The sequence below is a fragment of the Triticum aestivum genome, chromosome 1D (assembly GCF_018294505.1).
Source record: "Triticum aestivum cultivar Chinese Spring chromosome 1D, IWGSC CS RefSeq v2.1, whole genome shotgun sequence".
NCBI lineage: Eukaryota > Viridiplantae > Streptophyta > Magnoliopsida > Poales > Poaceae > Triticum > Triticum aestivum.
In genome coordinates, this window is record NC_057796.1 from 422,492,833 (window position 1) to 422,519,896 (window position 27,064).

A 27,064-nucleotide genomic window follows, 5' to 3' on the forward strand; every position below is an offset into this window, starting at 1 on the left:
GGGATTGACCAAACCAAACGTGACGTTCCAGACCTAATGTTAGTGAGAACCTGGCTAGACTATGTGCTTCGACATTGACAACACGACTTTCAAAAGAAAAAATACAATCAATAAAAGATGTTTGTAACTTAATCTCACTATTATTGCTCCGTTGCTTCCTCTACTCCCACTTTGAAAATCACGAATCACCTGTTTAGTGTCAGACACAATGACAATACGGTGGAGATGGAGATCTTCTGCCAATGCCAAAGCCTCCCTGCATGCGGTAGTCTCCAAGGCCACTGGATCATCCATGCCTCCAATTACAATAGAGCCACTGCCCCTGAATCATCAAGTGAAATGAGCAACTCTGAGCCTGGTCCTTCTTTTTTTTAGTGGCTCCTCTATTCCTCTCTCCCTGCTCCTCTGCCACTCCTGAACTCTACTCCTCTCCCCAAGATTCTTTTAGATAATAGTATTATTTTTAACAAATTCGGAAAATTTATGCCCTAATTCGTAAATTTAAAAAGTATGACCCCGTCGGCCTCACTAAAGCCGAAAAGGTACTCTTCGGCCTCGCTCATTCTTTGGTCTCGCTTAGGTCGAAACGGCACCCTTTGGTCTCGCTTAGGTCGAAGAGTGGCAGAACATGACACTCTTTGGCTTTTCCGTGAACGAAGAGTCCTTTTTTTCTCCTTTCCTCACTTGTAGCCAAAACACAACACAACTTATGCAAGCAGCAGATTGATCAGTTGTTCCATCGATTCGACGCCTAGCAGCGAACAAGTACGAGATTGTTTGATGGCCACACGTACGTATCGTGCATGGTATTTTCTTTATTGATCTCCACGCTTCATTGTTACAGGAGCTGTACACACATGTATATATAGTAGCAGGACTACCGGAAAAGACACAGGAGTTCCTGAGTGCTCCAGACTCCTATACGAATATTAAATGTAAAAAATATCAAAATAATTCAATAATATATAAAATTTGGGGATATCAAACCTGGGTTCTCAATCTATTCCCGTGTGAAATTTCATGAAAAAAATACCAGGAAACGTATCCGTGATGAAGGAAATACTGTCCGAACAAAAATCCTACCAAACGTACACACATTTTTTCTATACATAGGTCGGTTTGACGAAGTTCCAACGCATAGGACGGAATTTTTGTAGTGATGATGCGAGCGGGAGATGTCGACCAGGTCGGCTAGCCGAGGTGACGGCATAACAAGTCACAATCAATATTTTATGTATGCCAGGCTGCGGACAAGGAGTCGGCCAACGAGAAGCTGGCCAGATCGACATAGACAGAAAACGCCACGTACAAGCATCGGTACAATATCTCTGCAAAAATAATGCAGTACAATCCAACAGAAAATATTCTGTGTGTAATAATTTTATATCCAAAGAAAAAATGCAGTACAATCCAACAAAAAATATTCGGTGTGTAATAGTTTTGTATCCAAAGAAAAAAATGACTCTTCAGTCATGGGAAAGCCAAAGAGTATATGTCACTCTTCAGTCTAAGTGAGACCAAAGAGTGCCTTGTCTTTTGGGGTTTTCCGACGGGTCATATTTTTAAAATTTACGAATTGGGGCATATATTTTCTGAATTTGTTTAAAAATATTAAAAAATAATAAGATCCTCTCCCTAGCACCAGTTTTCATCTGCCCAGGCACTGATTTATTTGGGATTTGTGTCTGGAAAATTTTGGTGCGGAACATCTCGTTTGTCTTTAGAATAAGACCAGTATGAACCACTCGGATATAGCTGGGTACTCTATTGTTCATCTTATAAGAATCCACTGATATATCTAATGCTCTCTAATTACTGTATTTTTTGTTAGCCTGGCAAGAAAGAGAAGAAAATGAGGACTAGAAATGTATGATATACTCGCACGCTTTATGGCAGCGATTGAACCTTGTGATCTGCATTGGTAAAGAAAATCTGGTTGGGTGTTTTCATCATTTCTAAGTTAGGTTGTTTGTAGACATCAAGTTTAAACAGCACAATTCTAGTGCTGTGTTGGCTTGAACCATCGTTGAATTCGTGTGAGATATAACATCTGAAGCTCCGGACATGCATTGTACAGAAAAAGGAGGCACCGGCCGCGGCCGGCCTACATACTATACTGGTGAGGCAGCCAAACTGCAGTCCACAATGTTAGCACGGAAGGCCGGTATGGATCGATGTTACATACGCGCCTACGCATTTCCACACTCGTGTATGTCTGTTTGGCCTGAGGTGCAACTTGTGCAGTGGAACGGGAGAAATATAGCAGCTTGTGTCCCTACGTGTGCATGGAAACGGAGAGCAAAGCATGCACGTGCTTTTCATTCCCTTTGATCTTTCTGCATCAGTTGGTCCCCTGTCGTGGCAAACCTGCCGGCCAACCGCGTTAAGCCGTTAACTATACCAATACGTCGTGGTGCCAAAACTCCTTTCTTTCTTTTGATGAGTCCCACCCTCTAACTCAATGTGGTTCGCTTATTTACTCTTTTTTCGACGTGGTTCAGTCGTTCAGATGTACTTACTCACCTTACCCTTTTGTACGCTTTTCTCCCCTTATTGCATGAAAACGGCGATGCTTTCTTTCGTCAAAAAGAGAAAAGGAAAAGTGCCAAACTCTGGCGACTTTTCCAACGGGGACCTATCATGTCAAAGGTGGCAAGTAGGTAGCATGCGTTTCATAGCCAGCATTAGCCTCAGGCAGGCTGTTGGATGCAATTTTGGTCCGATTGGTTACCTGAGCTATATCAGACTCTTGGCCTGCACGAACATTAAAGCATCTCTAAGTCTGACTCTGGAGGAACGATCGAATCGACAGATTTTTTAGAGCCAGACCCGAGCGATGCAACTTGAGACATGTGAGCGGAGGCGGCTGCATGTGCGGGAACATGCGAGAGACGTCGGGTTGTTTCCCGAGGCGGCACCGTAAATCCCCTCACCGCTAACTCTCCCCGCTCTCCTCTCTCAAGCTGGCGACGGCGAGCACAAGATTTGGACAGCGAGCAGCGGAGCCAAGATCTAGACGGCGAGCACCGGTTTCATCATCCCTCAGACGGGCATTTGTCAATGGCGGTAAGCCCTCTGTCCCGATAGCATCGATTACCATGGTCGCATTCAATTTACACATCGATTATATCGTTCTCGAACTCGATTAAGCAGCAAATCAACTTCTAGGCTTTGATTTGGGACTAAACATAGCATATTTGCTACGGATTTGAGCGGTTTGGATGAGATTGCATAGGAGTTTCACTAGCCCGTGTTCGAATTTGCTAGTGGACCTTTTGCCCAAAGCCCAACTAAAATTCTGAAATTCTCTTGTCCCATTCATGCACACATGTGAGTGAAGTGAGTGAGACTAATGTTTAGTGCCACCACGGAAGTTGAGTGAGACTTGCACCTCTTTATAAGGTGAGCTCTTCTACCACTTGTATGAGCATGAGAAGAGGAGACCTACACGCGCTCCTCCTCCTCGCTCGCCTCGCCACGCCACGCCTCGTCACGGCGCGCCGCGGGTTGCGGGATTGAGCCGAGCCGAGGACAGAGCTATGCACGTTGTCTCCGATTCTTTTGGATCGCGACTCGGATGTGGGGTTTACTCCCATGACCTACCCGGCCCGCACTATATAGTCAGACAGACGTCTACCCTAGCCGCCGCCATATCATATGGTTTCGCACCACCGTTCCAGATCATTGCGCCGCCAAGCAAGTCTTCTCCATCCCTCCTTTCGGCGTGCACCGCAAGAAGGGACAGCAGGCCTCCGGATCCCCGCCTCTCATGATCCTGTACGGGAGAGGGGCGATCAGGTTTTTGGGGAGCGCACTCGCGTGACTGCTGGCAGCGATGACTTCGCCAACGACGACTTCTTCCCCGACCTCGGCAACCTCATCCTCGACGACATGGCCGACAACGTCAACGCCGGCGGTGCTGCTCCCGCTGCACCGTATGAGATTCTATCCTTCTTGTTCGAAATCGTGGTAGAATTCATGTCTCTAGTATATGCCCTAGATGTTATCTGTTCATCTACTATGCTAGTTCGCATGATTAGTTTAATCTCTGCTAGTGCTGTCATGATTTATCATCTGTTTATTCAGATTAAATCTCGTAGTAATTTGCTCATATTTTCAACAATCCAAAAACCTGATTATAGGCAATTTACTCCGAGTGGTTTTGCTGCGCATTTGAAGCCGCCTGCCTTTAAGGGGGTGCAATATAAGAGGTGGCGCACGAGAGCAGACTACTGGTTTTAGACCATGTGCTGCTATGACGGCACTAAGGGCAAGCCTGGGGGCGATCTTAATCCAGCATAGCTGGAAGCTTTTGAGAAGATCGATACTATCTTTAAAGGTGCTCTTCTGAGTGTTCTTGATGATTCCATTGTGGATTCGTATATGTCGTTCGACAACAGCAAGGACATGTGGGCTGCGCTCGAGGCCAAATTTGGTGCCTCAGACGCCGGCAGCGAGTTGTACGTCATGGAGCAATTCTTTGACTACAAGATGACTGATGAGCGCTCTGTTGTACAGCAGGCTCATGAGATACAGTCACTCACCAAGGAACTTGAGTACTTTAAGTGTGTGTTGCCGGACAAATTTGTTGCTGGGGGCATCATTGCCAAGCTTCCACCTTCGTGGAACAATTTTGCTACTTCCCTGAAACACAAGAGATAGGATTTCTCCGTTGCGGATCTCATTTGTACTCTTGATGTTGAAGAGAAGGCGAGAGCAAAGGACACACGTGCTCGAGTTGCTGAAGGAGCTTCTAGTGCCCACATGGTACAGAAGAAGAACTTCCAGCCCAACAAGTTCAAAAACAACAAGAACAAAACTCAGGGCAAAGGCAAGTTTGATACAAAGAACAAGCTGTCACATTCTACTAACTTCAAGAAGAATTCTAACAAGAAGGGGAAGGGACTTTGCCATGTCTGCGGTGATCCCAATCACTGGGCTCCGAAGTTTCCTAACCGCTTTGACGAGCGCGAACATGAGAAGAGCGGCAAGTCCTCTAATGTTGTCATCGGTGATACTGATATGAAGGAATCTGGGTATAGTATTCTTCCTACCATTCTTTCAGTATTTCAATCTCCTGATTAGTCAATTGACACCGGTGCCAATGTACATGTTTATGCCGACGCCTCTATGTTTTCTTCTTACCAGGTCACAGGGACTTCTCCCGTGCTGATGGGGAACGGGTCACATGCCATCGTTTGAGGCGTCGGTACGGTCGATCTGAAGTTTACTTCGGGGAAGACCGTGCATCTGAAGAACGTTCATCATGTGCCGTCCATCAATAAAAATCTCGTTAGCGGTTCCCGTTTATGTCGAGATGGTTTTAAGTTGATTTTCGAGTCTAATAAATTTGTAATTTTGAAGTATGGACAATTTGTTGGAAAAGGCTATGAGAGCGGAGGCTTATTCCGCCTTTCTTTGTCAGATATTTGCACTAAAGTTATTAATAATGTTTGCCACAATAATGAGTCTAATATTTGGCATTCACGACTTTGTCATATTAACTTTGTTTGCATGACGTGGCTAGCCAATATGAATTTAATTCTGAAAATCTCTACTGTCAAAGGCTCCAAGTGCCAAGTATGTGTGCAAGCTAAGCAACCTCGCAAGTCCCATAAGACTTTAGAGGCAAGAGACTTGGCGCCACTAGGGCTTATACATTCTGATCTTTGTGAGATGAATGGCATGTTGACAAACGGTGGAAAGAGATACTTCATGACGTTTATTGATGACTCCACTAGATATTGTTATGTGTATCTTCTGAAATCAAAAGATGAGAGTTTAACTTTCTTCAAAAACTACAAAGCTGAAGCAGAGAACCAACTTGATCGAAAAATTAAACGGCTTAGGTCTGATCGTGGTGGAGAGTACTTTTCCAATGAATTTGATTTGTTCTGTGCGGAACATGGTATAATCCATGAGAGGACGCCTCCCAACTCACCTTAGTCAAATGGGGTAGCCGAAAGAAAGAACCGAACTCTAACTGATATGGTTAACACCATGTTAGACACATCGGGTCTCTCCAAGGAATGGTGGGGGGAGGCGCTAATGACTGTGTGTCATGTCCTAAACCGAGTTCCCACAAAGCATAAGACCATGACTCCATTTGAGGAATGGGAAAGGAAAAGGTTGAAACTCTCCTACCTACGTACTTGGGGTTGTTTCGCGAAAGTCAATATGCCAGTTCCCAAGAAGCGCAAGCTTGGACCAAAAACCGTGGATTGTGTTCTTCTGGGCTATGATTTTCATAGCATTGGCTATAGATTTCTGATACTAAAATATGAGGTATCCGACATGGATGTTGGTATGATTATGGAGTCGAATGATGCAACTTTCTTTGAGGACATATTTCCTGTGAAGGATATGTCGAGTTCATCAAATCAGGAGATACCTACTCCATCTAGTGAGGAATTCGCTGTAATTCCTGAACCCACCATTGCGATGGAACACGTTGAGAATCCTGTTGAGGGTGACAATGGAACTCCTATGAGGAGTAAGAGACAGAGGACTGCAAAGTCCTTTGGTGATGATTTCATTGTGTACCTCGTGGATGACACACCCAGGACTATTTCAGAAGCCTATGCATCTCTCGATGCTGACTACTGGAAGGAAGCTATTCGTAGCGAGATGGATTCCATCTTAGCTAACGGAACCTGGGAGATCACTGACCGTCCTTATGGGTGCAAACCTGTATGATGTAAGTGGGTGTTTAGGAAGAAGCTTAGACCTGATGGTACGATTGAAAAGTACAAGGCATGACTTGTGGCTAAGGGTTATACCTAGAAAGAAGGTGAAGACTTCTTTGATACTTACTCACCCGTGTTTAGACTGACCATAATTCGGGTGCTACTATCACTGGCTGCCTCACATGGTCTTCTCATTCATCAAATGGATGTTAAGATGGCTTTTTCCTCAATGGAGAGTTGCAGGAGGAAATTTACATGGATCAGCCAGATGGTTTTGTAGTACCTGGTCAGGAAGGAAAGGTGTGCAAGTTATTAAAGTCTTTATATGGCCTTAAAAAAGCTCCCAAGGAGTGGCATGAGAAGTTCGAAAGAACATTAACTGCTGCCGGCTTTGTAGTAAACGATGGTGACAAATGTGTGTACTATCGCCATGGTGGGGGCGAAGGAGTTATTCTTTGTCTGTATGCGGACGATATACTGATCTTTGGAACCAAACTTGATTTAATCAAAGAGGTTAACGATTTATTATCTCGTTGCTTTGAGATGAAGGATCTAGGAGTAGCTGATGTTATCTTAAACATCAAGCTGTTGAGAGATGAGAATGGTGGGATCACACTACTTCAGTCTCACTATGTGGAAAAGATCTTGAGTCGTTTTGGGTATAGCAACTGCACGCCTTCTCCAACTCCTTATGATGCTAGTGTGTTGCTTCGAAAGAATCGACGGATTGCCAGAGATCAACTGAGGTATTCTTAGATTATTGGCTCGCTTATGTATTTGGCGAGTGCCACGAGGCCTAACATCTCTTTTGCTGTAAGCAAGCTGAGTCAGTTTGTGTCAAAACCGGGAGATCATCATTGGCATGCGCTTGAGAGAGTTATGCGCTATTTGAAAGGCACCACGAGCTATGGGATTCACTACATCGGGTATCCAAGGTTACTGGAGGGTTATAGTGACTCAAACTGGATATCTGATGCTGATGAGATTAAGGCCACAAGTGGTTATGTTTTTACACTTGGTGGTGGCGCTGTTTCCTGGAAGTCTTGCAAGCAGACCATCTTAATGAGGTCAACTATGGAAGCAGAACTCACAGCATTAGGCACTGCCACTATTGAAGCAGAGTGGATTCGTGAGCTCTTGATGGACTTACCTATGGTTGAAAAACCAATACCCCCTATCCTGATGAACTGTGATTATCAAACTGTGATCGTCAAGATAAACAGTTCTAAGGACAATATGAAGTTCTCAAGGCATGTGAAGAGGAGACTAAAATCTGCCAGAAAATTGAGGAACTCTGGAGTTATTACGTTGGATTATATCCAAACGTCAAAAAACTTGGCAGATCCCTTCACAAAGGGTCTATCATCACGTAATGTGATAGATAATGCATCGATGGAGATGGGTTTGAGACCCACCGCATGAGTTGTCCGTAGTGGTAACCCACTCTATGTGATCGGGGATCCCGTGAAGTAGAAGTGGGAGACAAGCTGTTGGTCAGCTGAGAGGAGAGTATCCCTATTTTAATTATCCCACTCCGTGAAGATACAATACTCTCCTGATCTGCATGGCAGGTTGATATTTATCTTAATGTGTTCCAACTGGCTTATTTGAGTAAGCAGAGTTTTGTCGTCCTGCAGAGCATCTCCTAAGGAACACACCTGTATGAATTTGACTGTTAACGTCACAGTCTGTGAGAATTGGGTGTTCTCTAATAAATTCTAGAAAGGCCCTGGAGTATGAGGTATATGCTCCACCCGCGGGGAAGCCTTGCGGCAGCCCAGTATCGGTCAAGAATTTGTGTGAAACTAGTCTCGCAGAAAAGTTGTAGTTCAAGGCATAGTCCACTATTCAAGTTGTGATCTAGTGGAGCATAAAACTCTAAGTGGAAGTTCAACTTCACATTCTCCACTAAGCACCAATATATAAACAATGTTTCGAAACTAAATGATGAAATGTTCCAATGAGACTTTGTGGGGGATTGTTGGAATTTGCTAGTGGACCTTTGGCCCAAAGCCCAACTAAAATTTTCAAATTCTCTTGGCCCATTCATGCACACATGTGAATGGAGTGAGTGAGTAAAGTTTAGTCCCACCACGGAAGTTGAGTGAGACTTGCACCTCTTTATAAGGTGAGCTCTTCTACCACTTGTATGAGCATGAGAAGAGGAGACCTACACGCGCGCTCCTCCTCCTCGCTCGCCTCGCCACGCCACGCCACGCCTCGTCACGATGCACCGCGGGTTGCGGGATTGAGCCGAGCCGAGCCGATGACAGAGCTATGCACGTTGTCTATATTTTTGCTGCTCGGAAAAAATTAATGAGTCATTAATTAATAATTAACGGACGCGTTAATTACTGAACCGTTTTCGATTCTGAAAGCACAAGTCCCCCCTCAGTGGTTTTGGTAGTTAATGTCAACATATCTCCTGTTGGACTAATGTTTTATTTAGAATATTTCAGACAAGTTCAACGGATGGAGTGCCGTGGACAAGAGGATGTGGAACCCCTTCAAGGTGCTGAGGACAAAGGATTGGCTCAAGCTCAAAAGCTCAAGACTCTACATTTCACTTTTAGTGATCCAAGATCACACTGAGTCCATAGGAAAGCCAATACTATTAAAAGGGGATGAGGTGTTGCTTAATGGCTTGCTTGCTCAAACTGCTTAGTGAGATGCTCCAAAACCCTCAACCACTTTCTCATATCCACATATGTCCCAAACCAAAAGTCAAACTCTGCCCCACCGAAACATTCTATCTGGCGCCACCGAGTTCACTTGACATAGCCACTGCCACAAACCCTAATCAATTCGGTCTCACCGGTGGGATCCCGGTCTCACCGAGAGGGGCTTGCAAACTCTCTGGTTCCTATTGCAATAAGATCGGTCTTACCGAGATTTGTAATCGGTCTCACCGAGTTTGCCTGACCAACTCTCTGGTTAGCTTATTACCAAAATCGGTCCCACCGAGTTTGTGTAATCGGTCAAACCAAGATGAGGTTTTACCCTAACCCCAGCACATCGGTCCCACCGAGTTGATCATATCGGTACCACCAAAATGCCTAACGGTCACATTATGAACTAAATTGGTCCGACCGAGTTTTCTGATTCGGTCCCATCGAGTTTGGTGATTTGTGTGTAATGGTTAGATTTTGTGTGGAGGCTATATATACCCCTCCACTCACTCTTCATTCGTGAGGAGAGCCATCAGAACATGCCCACACTTCCAGCATACACTTTCCGAGAGAGAACCACCTTCTTATGTGTTGAGGTAAAGATATTCCATTCCAACCACATAAATCTTGATCTCTAGCCTTCTCCAACTTGCTTTCCACTCAAGTCATATTTCCACCAAATCCAAATATGTGAGAAAGAGTTGAGTGTTGGGGAGACTATCATTTGAAGCACAAGAGCAAGGAGTTCATCATCAACACACCATCTATTACCTTTTGGAGAGTGGTGTCTCCTAGATTGGTTAGGTGTCACTTGGGAACCTCCGTCAAGATTGTGGAGTTGAACCAAGGAGTTTGTACGGGCAAGGAGATCGCCTACTTCATGAAGATCTATCCTAGTGAGGCAAGTCCTTTGTGGGCGATGGCCATGGTGGGATAGACAAGGTTGCTTCTTCGGGGACCCTTCGTGGGTGGAGACCTCCGTGGACTTGCGCAACCTTTACCCTTCGTGGGTTGAAGTCTCCATCAACGTGGATGTACAATAGCACCACCTATCGGAACCACGCCAAAAATCTCCGTGTCTCCAATTGCGTTTCACACTCCAATCCCATCCCTTATATTCTTGCAAATTGCGTGCTTTACTTTCCGCTGCTCATATACTCCTGTCATGCGTGCTTGATATGTATTGTGAATGTTCAAACTTGTTCTAAAACTCCACCTCAACTTAAAGAAATTAAAACCTGCCACTTTTCTTGCTAAGAGTCTATTCACCCCCCTCTAGACACCTCTTCTCGATCCTTTCAATTGGTATTAGAGCTTTGGTCTCCGTTGCTTTGGTTTAAACACCTTTGGAGGAAGATGGATGAGTCTACGTTGGGGAGTCTTAGACGTAGAGTGCCTATACTTGATGGAGAGTACTTTCATGAGTGGAAAAATGAGAAGCTTGTGATTTTCAATGAATATCATTTGAGCAAGTATATTACTAGCCCTTGTGCACCTCATGTTGATCCTTTGCATCCTACCCTTGATGAGTCTATTGACATGATTCGCAACCTTAGAACTGTCAATCTTATCACTAGAGGTTTGCCTAGAAACTTGATTGGTTGCTTGCCTACTCTTGATTGTGCCTACACTATATGGAGATTTCTTGAGGAACGTTTTCCAAACTATTCCTTGAAAAACTTAGATGAAATTCTTCATAAGTCTATTACCTTGAGTATGATGAATTCCAATGATCCTAAGTTTGGTGATTGTCTATTTGAGCTTACAAATCTCATGCGTGCCAAAAGAGATGTTGGAATTATTAGCAATATCATTTCCGAAGTCATTAGAATCCATAGAGATGAACATTGTTACGGTCATAAATCTAATGAATCACTCTCTCTAGGAATTGATCCATCACAAGACGATGTTGAACACGGATACTATGATGAGGAGATGATAGTGACTTTGATCTTGATGAGTCTATGAGACACTTTGGTCTTATGGCAAATCTTCGCGGCTACATGGCTGGAGGAAAGGAATGGGTCCTTGATAGTGGATGTACCGATCATATGACCGGAGATAAGGATATGTTTCGTGAGCTTGCTGAAAACGAGGGCCCTCGGAAGTACGTCACTTTTGGTGATAACTCAAAGGGTAAGGTGGTTGGCCTTGGTAAGGTGGCCATCTCACATGATAGCTCCATACAAAATGTTATGCTCGTTGAATCTCTTGGCTATAATTTACTTTCCGTATCTAGACTTGTTGACTTTGGTTTCAATGTCCTATTTACTGAAGTAGATTGCCAAGTGTTTCGTAGAGATAATCATAAAATGGTCTTTACCGGTATACGTAGAGGTGATCTTTACATTGTTGACTTCACTAAAAAGGCTCAACCTAGAACTTTTTTAATTGCTAAATCTTCGAAAGGCTGGTTGTGGCATAGAAGGTTAGGTCATGTGGGCATGCGAAATCTTGATAAGCTTATTAAAGGTGATCATATCCTTGGAGTTAAAGATGTTATATTTGACAAGGATAGATTGTGCAGTGCTTGTCAAGCAGGAAAACAGGTTGGAGGAAGTCACCCCGTGAAGAACATCATGATCATGAGAAGACCGCTCGAGCTACTTCATATGGATCTCTTTGGTCCCATTGCCTACAAGAGTCTCGGTGGAAACTCATTTGGTCTAGTTATAGTCAATGATTTTTCAAGATTTACGTGGGTGTTCTTTCTTGATGATAAATCGCAGGTCCAAAAGATCTTCAAGAACTTCGCTAGGAAGGCCCAAAATCAATTTGAAGTGAAGATCAAGAAGGTTCGCAGCGACAACGGAACGGAGTTCAAGAACGCAAATGTGGATACCTTTCTTGACGAAGAAGGGATTTCACACGAGTTCTCGGCTACGTACACACCTCAACAAAATGGAGTTGTTGAGAGGAAGAACCAAAGTCTTATTGAGATGGCGAAAACAATGCTTGATGAGTACAAGACTCCAAAATACTTTTGGGCGGAAGCGGTTGAGACGGCTTGTCATGCAACAAATCGCTTGTATCTTCACAAGCTACTTGGCAAGACGGCATACGAGCTCCTCACCGGTAACAAACCCCAAGTTGGATACTTTCGAGTATTTGGCTCAAAGTGTTACATTCTTGATAAGCATCGTCGTTCTAAATTTGCTCCTAAATCTCATGAGGGTTTCCTACTTGGTTATGGCTCAAACTCTCACACTTACCGTGTCTACAATAATTTCACCCGAAAGGTTGAAGAGACGGTAGATGTGAAGTTTGATGAATCTAACGGCTCGCAAGTAGAGCAATTGCCAATTGATGTAGGACACAAAGACCCTTCGGAAGCTATCCAAGACTTGTCTATTGGGAAGATTCGTCCAAGGGAGGTGAAGGAGAGTACCTCGTCTGTCCAAGTGGAAGATTCTACCTCACAACAAGGTGAACCAAGAGTTGACATGGAAGCATCCACAAGTGGGACACATCAAGATGAAGAATACGAGGAAATGCATCAAGATGAACCTCATCAACCTCCTTCTCCACCATGACAAGAGAACGACAACGCCAAAAATGAAGAAGGCCAAGAAGAAAACAAGATGATGAAGAAGATGTTCCACCCCGACCCAAACAAAAGCTCTCACGAGTTTGAGCAAGAGTCTCAAGAGACCATCCCGCCGAACAAATCTTCAATGATATCCAAACCGGGAGAATCACTCGCTCTAAAACTCGTTTGGCTAACTTTTGTGAACATTATTCATTCATCTCTAGCATTGAACCTATGAAGGTTGAAGAAGCATTAGAAGATCCGGATTGGATAAATGCCATGCATGAAGAGCTACACAACTTTGAGAGAAATCAAGTGTGGACATTGGTCGAGAAGCCCGACAACAACCACAACATCATTGGTACCAAATGGGTGTTTCATAACAAGCAAGACGAAGATGGTCAAGTCGTCCGCAACAAAGCACATCTCGTCGCCCAAGGCTACACTCAAGTAAAAGGTATGGACTACGGTGAGACATATGCCCCCGTTGCTAGACTTGAGTCCATCCACATCTTACTTGCCTATGCTAATCACCATGATATCACCTTGTACCAAATGGATATTAAAAGTGCTTTTCTAAATGGTGAAATTGAGGAGGAAGTTTATGTTAAGCAACCTCCCGGCTTTATCAATCCTAAGAAACCCGACCATGTTTACAAACTTCACAAAGCTCTTTATGGTCTTAAACAAGCTCCAAGAGCGTGGTACAAATGCTTGACCAAGTTCCTTATTGAAAAAGGCTTTGAGATTGGAAAGATAGATTCCACTCTTTTTACTAAAAGGGTTAATGGTGAATTATTTGTGTGCCAAATTTATGTTGATGATATCATATTTGGTTCGACTAACCCTCATTTTAGTGAAAAGTTTGGGAAGCTAATGTCGAAGAATTTTGAGATGTCTATGATGAGTGAACTCAAGTTCTTTCTTGGTTTGCAAATCAAGCAAACTAAGGAGGGAACCTTTGTTTCTCAAACAAAGTACACCAAGGACTTATTCAAGAAGTTCAACATGCAAGAAAGGAAAGGTATGAAAACACCCATGCCTACTAGTGGACATCTTGACTTGACCAAAGATGGCAAATCAGTTGACCAAAAGGTTTACGGATCTATGATTGGTTCATTGTTATATCTATGTGCCTCCCGTCCCGATATTATGCTAAGTGTGTGCATGTGTGCATGATATCAAGCAGCCCCCAAAGAATGTCATCTTAAGGCTGTGAAAAGGATAGTGAGATACTTAATACATACACCAAATTTTGGCATTTAGTATCCTAAGAGGTCTTCTTTTGATCTTGTTTGCTACTCTGATTCGGACTATGCCGGGACAAGGTTGATAGAAAATCCACTTCGGGTACTTGTCAATTTCTTGGTAGATCTCTTGTGTCTTGGTCCTCCAAGAAACAAAACTCAGTATCCTTATCCACCGCCGATGCGGAATACATTGCCGCCGGTTCATGTTGTTCTCAATTACATTGGATGACCCAAACTCTTAAGGATTATGGGATCAATGTGAAACATGTTCCATTGCTTTGTGACAATGAGAGTGCTATTAAGATTTCTCACAATGCCATGCAACATTCTCGAACTAAGCATATTGAAGTTCGTCATCATTTCATTCGAGATCATGTTGCTAAAGGGGACATTGATCTTAAGCATGTTCGTACCGATAAGCAATTGGCGGATACATTCACCAAACCGCTTGATGAGAAAGTATTTTGCCGATTGAGAGGTGAATTGAACATCATTGATGCTTCACACTTGGAGTAGGAACTCCATGTGGATACATGCAAGGCATGAGCCTATGACTAATCCTTGATTCTTCTCTTATGATGATAATCATATGTCTTGGATATATTTGTACCCTTGCATGCTATCTAACCCTTGTAGGTACTTGGATGAAACTAAATCCATGAGATTGCAATCCACTCACATCTTGAGCAATCTCTACATCACCAAGTTTCTACACCATGGTGGTTGAAGACAAGGAAGCATGAAACCTTTCAACATATCCTTTTTACAAATTCTATATCAAGTTTCATTTAGTATCAAATTTCATGTTTGTCATGTTGGATACACAAGTGCTCTTCCTTGCAAGACTAGCCCATGTAGGTAGATGAACTCAAACTATAAGTGGTGCTCCCAACCATTGATGCGCTACATCAACCTTGAGCACTCCACGCAAGTCCAACTACATGATCAAGTTCAACACCACCACCCAAGGTATGTTATTCCATCTTAGAGAAGCTTTACCCCAAGATATGGGTCAAAGCAGCTCAACAAGATGTGAATACATCAAATGCTTAAATGAAAAATGGTAACCCCATTTTGAGCTTTAACGATGAGTATGACTCATGATCAAGTGTTCTCACTTGACTCCTCAGTCAATATACTCTAATATAGGTGACTTTGTTGCCGCCCAATTCTAGATGAAGTTCTCTAGTGTTTTTGAGTTTTTGCATTTGTCCCTTGCATTTCAATTTTTTTCCCCTTCCTTTATTAAAAAAAACTTCATCTAGATTTTCTTTTCTCTGTTTTGTTCTCCATTCCCTGCATCCAATTCATTGCAAATCTTTCAGTTAATTCCTTGCAAATCTTTGTGAGATCTTATTTGCCTAGTGAGCTGAGGTGACCATTGCTCTTTCTCTGTGTTGAACTCGGTCACACGGATCTATCACTTTCGGTCAAACCGAACCATTTCGGTGCAACCGAAAAATATAACTCGGTGTCACCGACTTCACTACAGAGAAGACAATTTACCACTTGCACCCTGCACTTTTGTTCCAACTCCACTCAATGATTCTTGTCCTCTACCAGCATCATATTCTATATGCTGCTTTGCTCTGTGACTCAAGGACCAAACCTATTTTGACTCACACCCCGGAAGATCCCTTCTTGAAAATTGATGTCAAAGGGGGAGAGAGAGATCACATCAAAGCTTAATCACTTCAAAAGGGGAGAGAGAGTACTTCAACAGGGAGAGAGATAATCACATCAAAGCCCCCAGATCCTTGGTGTTCAAGAGGAGAGAAGACACATGTCTTTAAGAGGGGAAAGACATGTTAGTCTGTGTTATGTTCTATGATCTGATCTGCTTTTGCTCTGATTTTGTTTCCCTATTTTCTCCCATTATCCAATATAAGATTCAGGGGGAGAAAGACTGCTAGGGAAGGAAATCTTTAAATTTATTGCACATCTTTTACCCTTGGGGACATGTCTATATCCAATAGAGTACCTAGTACTCACTCTCTACATGTCATCCCAATCTTGGTACTCTTGTGGTTCTTTTGTTTGCTCTGTCTAGTATATATCTGTGTTATCTAACTTTGCTTACTGATACCCCACAAGTATAGGGGATCGCAACAGTTTTCGAGGGTAGAGTATTCAACCCAAATTTATTGATTCGACACAAGGGGAGCCAAAGAATATTCTCAAGTATTAGCAGTTGAGTTGTCAATTCAACCACACCTGGATAACTTAATATCTGCAACAAAGTATTTAGTAGCAAAGTAGTATGGATGTAACGGTAACGGTGGCAAAAGTAACAGTAGCAGTTTTGTAGTAATTGTAACAGTGGCAACGGTAAAGTAACTAAGCAAAGATCAATATGTGAAAAGCTCGTAGGCATTGGATCAGTGATGGATAATTATGTCGGATGCGATTCTTCATGCAACAATTATAACATAGGGTGACATAGAACTAGCTCCAATTCATCAATGTAATGTAGGCATGTATTCCGAATATAGTCATACGTGCTTTTGGAAAAGAACTTGCATGACATCTTTTGTCCTACCCTCCCGTGGCAGCGGGGTCCTATTGGAAACTAAGGGATATTAAGGCCTCCTTTTAATAGAGTACCGGACCAAAGCATTAGCACTTAGTGAATACATGAACTCCTCAAACTACGGTCATCACCAGGAGTGGTCCCGATTATTGTCACTTCGGGGTTACCGGATCATAACACATAGTAGGTGACTATTGACTTGCAATATAGGATCAAGAACTCACATATATTCTTGAAAACATAATAGGTTCACATTTGAAATCATGGCACTCGGGCCCTAGTGACAAGCATTAAGCATACCAAAGTCACAGCAACATCAATCTCAGAACATAATGGATACTAGGGATCAAACCCTAACAAAACTAACTCGATTACATGATAAATCTCATCCAACCCATCACTGTCCAGCAAGCCTACGATGGAATTACTCACGCACGGCGGTGAGAATCATGAAATTGGTGATGGAGGAAGGTTGATGATGACAACAGCGACGGATTCCCCTCTCCGGAGCCCCGAACAGACTCCAGATCAGCCCTCCCGAGAGAGATTAGGGCTTGGCGGCGGCTCCGTATCGTAAAACGCGATGAATCCTTCTCCCTGATTTTTTTCTCCCAGAACATGAATATATAGAGTTGGAGTTGAGGTCGGTGGAGCACCAGGGGGCCCACGAGGTAGGGGGGCAGGCGCGCCCCCACCCTCGTGGACATCGTGTGGGCCCCCTGGTCTTGATTCTTTCGCCAATATTTTTTATAAATTCCAAAAATATTCTCCGTGAAGTTTCAGGTCATTCCGAGAACTTTTATTTCTGCACAAAAATAACACCATGGCAATTCTGCTGAAAACAGCGTCAGTCCAGGTTAGTTCCATTCAAATCATGCAAGTTAGAGTTCAAAACAAAGGCAAAAGTGTTTGGAAAAGTAGATACGATGGAGACGTATCATTTACTCAGGTTCATCTCTTCGTAAGCCAGCTTAAGGCCACAAGGTAAGTATATGCATTACACTCATGTGCATGATGATTTCTTGCTGATGTACATATTGTTTGCAAGAAGGAATCATGAACATGAAGTTACAACTTCATATATTCACATCATTTGCTCTGATGCATATAGCCAAGATACATGTAACACATTGCTTGCTCTGTCATGTTTATGCATTCACATGCTCTTACATTCCATATTGACATGATTGCATACATGTAGGGGGAGCCTATGCATGTTATGTTGGGGAACGTAGCAGAAATTCAAAATTTTCCACGCATCACCAAGATCAATCTATGGAGTGATCTAGCAACGAGGGGAAGGGGAGTGCATCTACATACCCTTGTAGATCGCGATGCGGAAGCGTTGCAAGAACGCGGATGAGGGAGTCGTACTCGTAGCGATTCAGATCGCGGTTGATTCCGATCTAAGCGCCGAACCACGGCGCCTTCGCGTTCAACACACGTGCAGCCCGGTGACGTCTCCCACGCCTTGATCCAGCAAGGAGAGAGGGAGAGGTTGGGGAAGACTCCGTCCAGCAGCAGCACGACGGTGTGGTGGTGGTGGAGGAGCGTGGCAATCCCACAGGGCTTCGCCAAGCACCGTGGGAGAGGAGGAGGAGGGAGAGGGGAAGGGATGCGCCGAAAGAGAGACGTTCTCGTGTCTGTATGGCAGCCCAAACCTTAAGTATATATAGGGGGAAGGGGGCTGCGCCCACCTTAGGGTTTCCACCCCCAAGAGGAGGCGGCCAGCCCTAGATCCCATCAAGGGGGGGCGGCCAAGGGGAGGAGAGGGGGGCGCCCCACTAGATGGGCCCTAAGGCCCATCTGGACCTAGGGTTTGCCCCCTCCCACTCTCCCATGCGCCTTGGGCCTTGGTGGGGGGGGGGGGGGCGCACCAGCCCACCTGGGGCTGGTCCCCTCCCACACTTGGCCCACGCAGCCTTCTGGGGCTGGTGGCCCCACTTGGTGGACCCCCGGGACCCTCCCGGTGCTCCCGGTACATTACCGATTTCACCCGAAACTTTTCCGGTGACCAAAACAGGACTTCCCATATATAAATATTTACCTCCGGACCATTCCGGAACTCCTCGTGACGTCCGGGATCTCATCCGGGACTCCGAACAACATTCGGTAACCACGTACATGCTTTCCCTATAACCCTAGCGTCATCGAACCTTAAGCGTGTAGACCCTACGGGTTCGGGAACCATGCAGACATGACCGAGACGTTCTCCGGTCAATAACCAACAGCGGGATCTGGATACCCATGTTGGCTCCCACATGTTCCATGATGATCTCATCAGATGAACCACGATGTCGGGGATTCAATCAATCCCGTATGCAATTCCCTTTGTCCATCGGTATGTTACTTGCCCGAGATTCGATCGTCGGTATCCCGATACCTTGTTCAATCTCGTTACCGGCAAGTCTCTTTACTCGTTCCGTAACTCACATCATCCCGTGATCAACTCCTTGGTCACACTGTGCACATTATGATGATGTCCTACCGAGTGGGCCCAGAGATACCTCTCTGTTTACACGGAGTGACAAATCCCAGTCTCGATTCGTGCCAACCCAACAGACACTTTCAGAGATACCTGTAGTGCACCTTTATAGTCACCCAGTTACGTTGTGATGTTTGGTACACCCAAAGCATTCCTACGGTATCCGGGAGTTGCACAATCTCATGGTCTAAGGAACTGATACTTGACATTAGAAAAGCTCTGAGCAAACGAACTACACGATCTTGTGCTAGGCTTAGGATTGGGTCTTGTCCATCACATCATTCTCCTAATGATGTGATCCCGTTATCAACGACATCCAATGTCCATGGTCAGGAAACCGTAACCATCTATTGATCAACGAGCTAGTCTCCTAGAGGCTTACTAGGGACATGGTGTTGTCTACGTATCCACACATGCATCTGAGTTTCCTATCAATACAATTCTAGCATGGATAATAAACGATTATCATGAACAAGGAAATATAATAATAACTATTTATTATTGCCTCTAGGGCATATTTCCAACAGTCTCCCACTTGCACTAGAGTCAATAATCTAGTTCACATCACCATGTGATTAACACTGACAGGTCACATCACCATGTGACCAACATCCAAAGAGTTTACTAGAGTCAACAATCTAGTTCACATCACTATGTGATTAACACTCAATGAGTTCTGGTTTGATCATGTTATGCTTGTGAGAGAGGTTATTAGTCAACGGGTCTGAACCTTTCAGATCCGTGTGTGCTTTACGAATATCTATGTCATCTTGTGGATGCTACCACGCGCTATTTGGAGCCATTTCAAATAATTGCTCTACTATACGAACCCGGTTTACTACTCAGAGTCATCCGGATTAGTGTCAAAGTTCGCATCGACGTAACCCTTTACGACGAACTCCTTTTCACCTCCATAATCGAGAAAATTCCTTAGTCCACTAGATACTAAGGATAAGTTCGACCGCTGTCATGTGATCCATTCCCGGATCACTATTGTACCCCTTGACCAACTCATGGCAAGGCACACTTCATGTGCGGTACACAGCATAGCATACTGTAGAGCCTACGTCTAAAGCATAGGGGACGACCTTCGTCCTTTCTCTCTCTTCTGCTGTGGTCAGGTCTTGAGTCTTACTCAATACTCACATCTTGTAACACAGCCAAGAACTCCTTCTTTGCTGATCTATTTTGAACTCTTTCAAAATCATGTCAAGGTGTGCGTTCTTTGAAAGTATCATCGGGCGTCTTGATCTATCTCTATAGATCTTGATGCCCAATATGTAAGCAGCTTTATCCAGGTCTTTCTTTGAAAAACTCCTTTCAACCAACCCTTTATGCTTTCCAGAAATTTTTTACATCATTTCGAATCAACAATATGTCATTCACATATACTTATCAGAAATGTTGTAGGGCTCCCACTCACTTTATTGTAAATACAAGTTTCTAACAAACTTTGTATAAACCCAAAAACTTTGATCGCTCCATTAAAGCTTATATTCTGACTCCGAGATGCTTGCTCTAGTCCATGGAAGGATCGCTGGAGCTAGCATACCTTTTAGCATCCTTAGGATCGACAAAACCTTTCTGATTGTATCACATACAACCTTTCCTTACGAGAACTGGTAAGGAAACTTGTTTTGACATCCATCTGCCAGATTTCATAAATGCAGCTAATGCTAACATGATTCCGACGGACTTAAGCATCGCTACGGATGAGAAAATCTCATCGTAGTCAACTCCTTGAACTTGTGAAAATACTCTTTGCCACAAGTCGAGCTTCATAGACGGTAACCTTACCGTCCACGTTCGTCTTCTTCTTAAAGATCCATTTATCTCGGATTTCATGGCTTCTAACCATTTGTCGGAATATGGGCCCACCATCGCTTCTCCATAGCTCATAGGTTCATCGTTGTCCAACAACATGACTTCCAAGACAGGATCACGTACTACTCTGAAGTATTACGCATCCTCGTCGTCCTACGAGGTTTGGTAGTGACTTGATCCGAAGTTTCATGATCACCATCATAAGCTTCCACTTCAATTGGTGTAGGTGCCACAGGAACAACTTCCTGTGCCCTGCTACACACTAGTTGAAGTGACGGTTCAATAACCTTATCAAGTCTCCACCATCCTCCCACTCAATTCTTTCGAGAGAAACTTTTCCTCGAGAAAGGACCCGTTTCTAGAAGCAATTACTTTTGCTTCCAGATCTGAAATAGGAGGTATACCCAACTGTTTTGGGTTTTCTATGAAGATGCATTTATCCGCTTTGGGTTCGAGCTTATCAGCCTGAAACTTTTTCACATAAGCATCGCAGCCCCAAACTTTTAAGAAACGACAACTTAGGTTTCTCTAAACGGTGTCGTCTCAACGGAATTGCGTGGTGCCCCTTTTAAAGTGAATGCGGTTGTCTCTAATGCCTAACCCATAAACGATAGTGGTAATTCGATAAGAGACATCATGGTATGCACCATATCCAATAGGGTGTAGTTATGATGTTCGGACACACCATCACACTATGGTGTTCCAGGCGGTATTAATTGTGAAACACTTTCCACAATGTCTTAATTGTGTGCCAAAACTCGTAACTCAGATACTCATCTCTATGATCATATCACAGATATTTTATCCTCTTGTTACGACGATCTTCAACTTCACTCTGAAATTACTTGAACCTTTCAATAATTCAGACTTCTGTTTCATCAAGTAAATACACTCAGCATCTACTCAAACCATCTGTGAAGTAAGAACATAACGATATCCACTGCATGCCTCAGCACTCATTGGACTGCATACATCAAAATGTATTACTTCCAATAAGTTGCTCTCTTGTTCCATCTTACTGAAAACGAGGCCTTACAGTCATCTTGCCCATGTGGTACGATTTGCATGTCTCAAGTGATTCAAAATCAAGTGAGTCCAAACGATCCATCTGCATGGAGTTTCTTCATGCATATATACCAATAGACATGGTTTGCATGTCTCAATCTTTTCAAAAAACGAGTGAATCCAAAGATCCATCTACATGGAGCTTCTTCATGCGTTTTATACCAATATGACTCAAATGGCAGTGCCACAAGTATGTGGAACTATCATTACTATTTTATATCTGTTGGCACGAACATGTGTATCACTACGATCGAGATTCATTTTAGGTGCAAGACCATTGAAGGTTTTATTCAAATAAACAGAGTAACCATTATTCTCCTTAAATGAATAACCGTATTGCGATTAACATAATCCAATCATGCTCAACGCAAACACCAAATCTCGATGGTAGAGGGAGCATGCGATGCTTGATCACATCAACCTTGGAAACACTTCCAACACATATCGTCATCTCACCTTTAGCTAGTCTCCGTTTATTCCGCAGCTTTTATTTCGAGTTACTAACACTTAGCAACCGAACCGGTATCTAATACCCTGGTGCTGCTAGGAGTACTAGTAAAGTACACATTCATATAATGTATATCCAATATACTTCTGTCGACCTTGCCTGCCTTCTCATCTACCAAGTATCTAGGGTAGTACTGCTTCAGTGACCGTTCCCCTCATTACAGAAGAACTTAGTCTCGGGTTTTGGGTTCAACCTTGGGATTCTTTACTAGAGCAGCAAATGACTTGCTGTTTCATGAAGTATCCCTTTTGCCCTTGCCCTTCTAGAAACTAGTGGTTTTACTAACCATCAACAATTGATGCTCCTTCTTGATTTCTACTTTCGCGGTGTCAAACATCGCGAGTTGCTCAAGGATCATCATCTATCCTTGATATTTATAGTTCATCACGAAGCTCTAATAGCTTGGTGGCAGTGATTATGGAGAATCATCACTATCTCATCTTGAATATTAACTCCCACTCGATTCAATCGATTGTAGTAGTCAGACAATCTGAGTACATGCTCAACGATTGAGCTTTTCTCCCTTAGTCTTCAGGCTTAAGAAACTTGTCAGAGGTCTCATACCTCTTGACGCGGGCACTAGTCTGAAATCCCAATTTCAGTCTTCGGAACATCTCATATTGTCGGAGTAATTGGACACGTGTATCCCGAAGACGGCAAGACAATATTTCAAGACATCGGGGCTAGCAAAGCCCCTCAGTCCGACTGCCCGGCCGCTCCTGCCGGCTCCCCGTCCGACTGCTCCACCCAGCCGGCTGCCAGCTGACCGACTGCGCCGACTAGCCGGCTGCCGACTGCAGTCCGACCCGGCATCGACAAGACCCCGACGAGACGGCCATACCGCGGACAAGACAACCGTACCGCGACACCATCATGTATAGTGTCACTTGTCCCCTGGCACTATTCATGAAGTGACCTAGGGGACAAGCATGACATGCACCATGCCTTGCTCCCATACCTCCACATAGCTTAGATATTAAGCTACCCTCTCCTATAAAAGGAGACACACATCCATCCATCCAGGAGGGACTCACGTACACACTCACACAAGCAAGCTAGCTAGCAAGAGAGCTAGCTAGCCATCTATCCATCCATTCCCACGGGCAAGCATGCCCAAGCACCACATGCGGCCATGCTCATGGCCGGCCACTAAAGCATGCTTTGTGCATGCATATATGGAGCCAGATGCCCATGGCACTGACCCCAGACACAGCTCTAGGAGCACTTTGTACTGCCCGATGTACACCCCAGATATATATGCTCAGACATGCAGGAGTAGGGGTATTATCTCTCCGGAGAGCCCCGAACCTGGGTAAACTAGCGCGTGCTACTCGCTTACCCGCTCCCGGTCCTATCAGCAGCAGTCTTACCCTCACACAAAGCCCTTGTGGCATCTGTCGACTCACACCCCCCCGTGAGAATACCACGACAGTTGGCGCCCACCGTGGGGCGGTACTATCTATGCTACCACGCTGCTGCTGGTTTCGCAGTCCGGGCGGGACCATCTTCGCCGTCACCACCGCGGCGTCGCGCCGTCCCTCCGATAGCGGTCGAGGGCTCGATATCGACACGCCCTCGGAATGGCCGCGAGGGGCGGCACGTCCTCGCCGCCGGGACCATCTTCGCCATCACCGCCGCGGCGTCGCGCCGTCTCTCCGGTAGCGCTCGGGGGCTCGACTTCGACCCGCCCCCGGAGCGGCCGCGCGGGACGACGCGTCCTCGTCATCGGCCTCGCCGCCTTCTTCACCACCACCGCAACGCCGACCGTCCGTCCGTGCTGTTGCCGTCTGCACGCGTGCCCGTCTCCTCTCGCACGACGCCCTGCCTTGGTGGTGCCTCGCCCTCCCGGGCCCCTTCTCGCGCACCCGCGGCTCAGGACGGCCTCCGACTGGATCTCCTCCCCCTGCCGCAACAGCCGGCGCGCCGATGCAGGCCCCGACCATGTTGCCATGGCCATATGTCTCCTCTGCTCGTGGCCTCGACGGCTTCGGCCGGCTCCGGCCGCAGCCACACGCCCTGGCTCCCCCTGACGCCGCTCCCGTGGGCCGGATCGTAGCCCCATCATCCGCGCCCCCCGCGCGCCCGCCGGCTCGCCGTCGTCGTACCTGTCCGGCTCGCTGCGGGCCGGGTCCTCTGCTGCGTGCCGTCCCGCGGCCTGGAATCCGCACTGCAGCGGTCCAACCTCGTGCCCGAGCCGCACCCGCCCATGGCGCAGGCCCCGTCGCCCTCTGGCTCCGGCCGCCCCGACGGCCGTGCTGCTCCTCCTCGCACCGGCCTCCCGCGCGCCCGAGGCTCCGGCCGGCCTCGCCGCGCCCGGCTCGCCTCCCGCGTGCATCTCCGCTCATGGCCCGGCCGCCTGCGTCGCTGCGGTGTCAGCTTCCCATGAGCGCGGCTCCCACGCGCCCACCAGCCGGGTTGCCACCCCCTGCCGGCGTCCGCCTCCGCACCCGGCCGCCCTCGCGCGCCCGCGGCTGCCCTGCCTCCGCCGGGTTCCCAAGCCGCCGGCCTCCGCCTCCTCTGTGCACCCGGCCAGGGTCGGCCCCAAGCCTCCCACGCCGGCTACAGCCTCGCCTCCTCCGGCCGGCTCCTGCATCCCCTCCACCTGGCCCCGCCGTCCGGTTCCCCGGCGGGCTCCTCCTCTGGCCGGCTTCGCCCGCCCGCCTGCTGGCACGTCTGCGCCCCCGTCGCCGATTTCCCGCGACGCCGGCCTCCCGCGTCGCCACCGCCTTCGTCCTCTCACGCCACGCACGCGCATCCCTCCGCCGCCTTGTGCCGGCCCGACCGCCTGCCGCCCGCGCCGGCTCCCCTCGCTCACCGCCTGCCGCCCGCGCCGGCTCCCCTCGCTCACCGCCTGCCGGTTCCCCCCCAACACGGACGACCGGCTCCGCCGCCTGCCGTCTCCGCCGCAACCCGGCCGCCGGCTTCGCCGCGACCCGGCCGCCGACTGCCGCCGTCCCGCCCCTGCCGACTGGAGAAAAAGAAAGGGCCGACTGCCCCAGACGAGAAGCAAAAACAAAAAAAGCGGAGGGGGGGCGGGTGAGAGAAGTCAGGGGCCGGCTGCCCAGGCCGGCTGAAAAAAAAGGAGAGAGAGAAGGGAAGAAAGAGGTCGACTGGGACAAAGAAAAGGAAAAACTCCGTCTATCCGTCCGCCTGCTTCGTCACTCGGACGGCTGGACACGACCTGGCCTGCCTGCCCGCCTCGACGCCTGGCTGGTCGAGCCTCGGCCCGAATCTCGGGGGCTACAGCCAGCGGGTGCGCTGACGCGCCCCCGCGAGGAGAGAAGACAAAGTAGTCGCCGGGAGATCCGGCCCGACTGCTCAGCAGTCGGCCCGAATCTCGGGGGCTACACCCAGCGGGTGCGCTGATGCGCCCCCGCGAGGAGAGAAGACAAAGTAGCTGCCGGAAGATCCGGCCCGACTGCTCAGTAGTCGGCCCGAATCTCGGGGGCTACACCCAGTGGGTGCGCTGGCGCGCCCCCACGGAAGATTGCAGACAAGAGAAGAATTTTGTCCGGTTGCCAGCAGCCGGCAGAAGAAGAAAAAGGGTGCTGTAAGACGCCTCGCCGCCTGACCGGCCGGGACCCTCCTTCGAGCGACCAGGGGCCCGAAGGCTACACCCAGCGGGTGCGCCGGCTCTCTTCGGCAAACTCCGCCTCGGCTACACGAAAACCAATGTGAGCTCCTCACCCGCAGATTTTTTCACCGCGAGAGCACGAATAACCTCGAGCGATGCTCGGGGGCTATCTCCGCATTTCATTACAGTTGCATCACTGTTCGCCCCGGCGCCAGCCAGAGTTGGCCCGGGGGCTGGCCGCTTGGCCTGAGACGTTAGTTCCCGCAGACGGCTTAGTAGCGTGCGCGGTATGAAAAGCCCACTCTTAGTCACAGACCGCAGAGCGGCTGTCCGACTGGCAAGAGTGAACGCTGAAGGCCACCCACGCGAAAAACGTCCGGGAAGAAAAACGCTTCGGGCGACCCGACCGTTTTCTTTATGAGTATCTACTCGGTTAAATTCGCTCCCAGAGTCTGAGTATTGTACACTCCACTCCGCGGCCCACTCTCAGCCACAGACCGCAGAGCGGCTGTCCGGCAAGCGAGAGCACAAGCCAAAGAGCGGAGGGAACATGAAAAAGATTGAAGGGGTTCGGACGAAACCGAGTCGGCACCCTCCGCATAAAACTTGCAGTGCTAAAAAGCAATCATTTGATATATCTGCATGGACTAACTTTGTCTTTTTGCATGATCATTTCCATGAGCACTCGCGAAAAAACCTCCGCTCAACTTTGCCAAGTTGACCGGAGGCTTGGGGGCTACTGTCGGAGTAATTGGACACGGGTATCCCGAAGACGGCAAGACAATATTTCAAGACATCGGGGCTAGCAAAGCCCCTCAGTCCGACTGCCCGGCCGCTCCTGCCGGCTCCCCGTCCGACTGCTCCACCCGGCCGGCTGCCAGCTGACCGACTGCGCCGACTAGCCGGCTGCCGACTGCAGTCCGACCCGGCATTGACAAGACCCC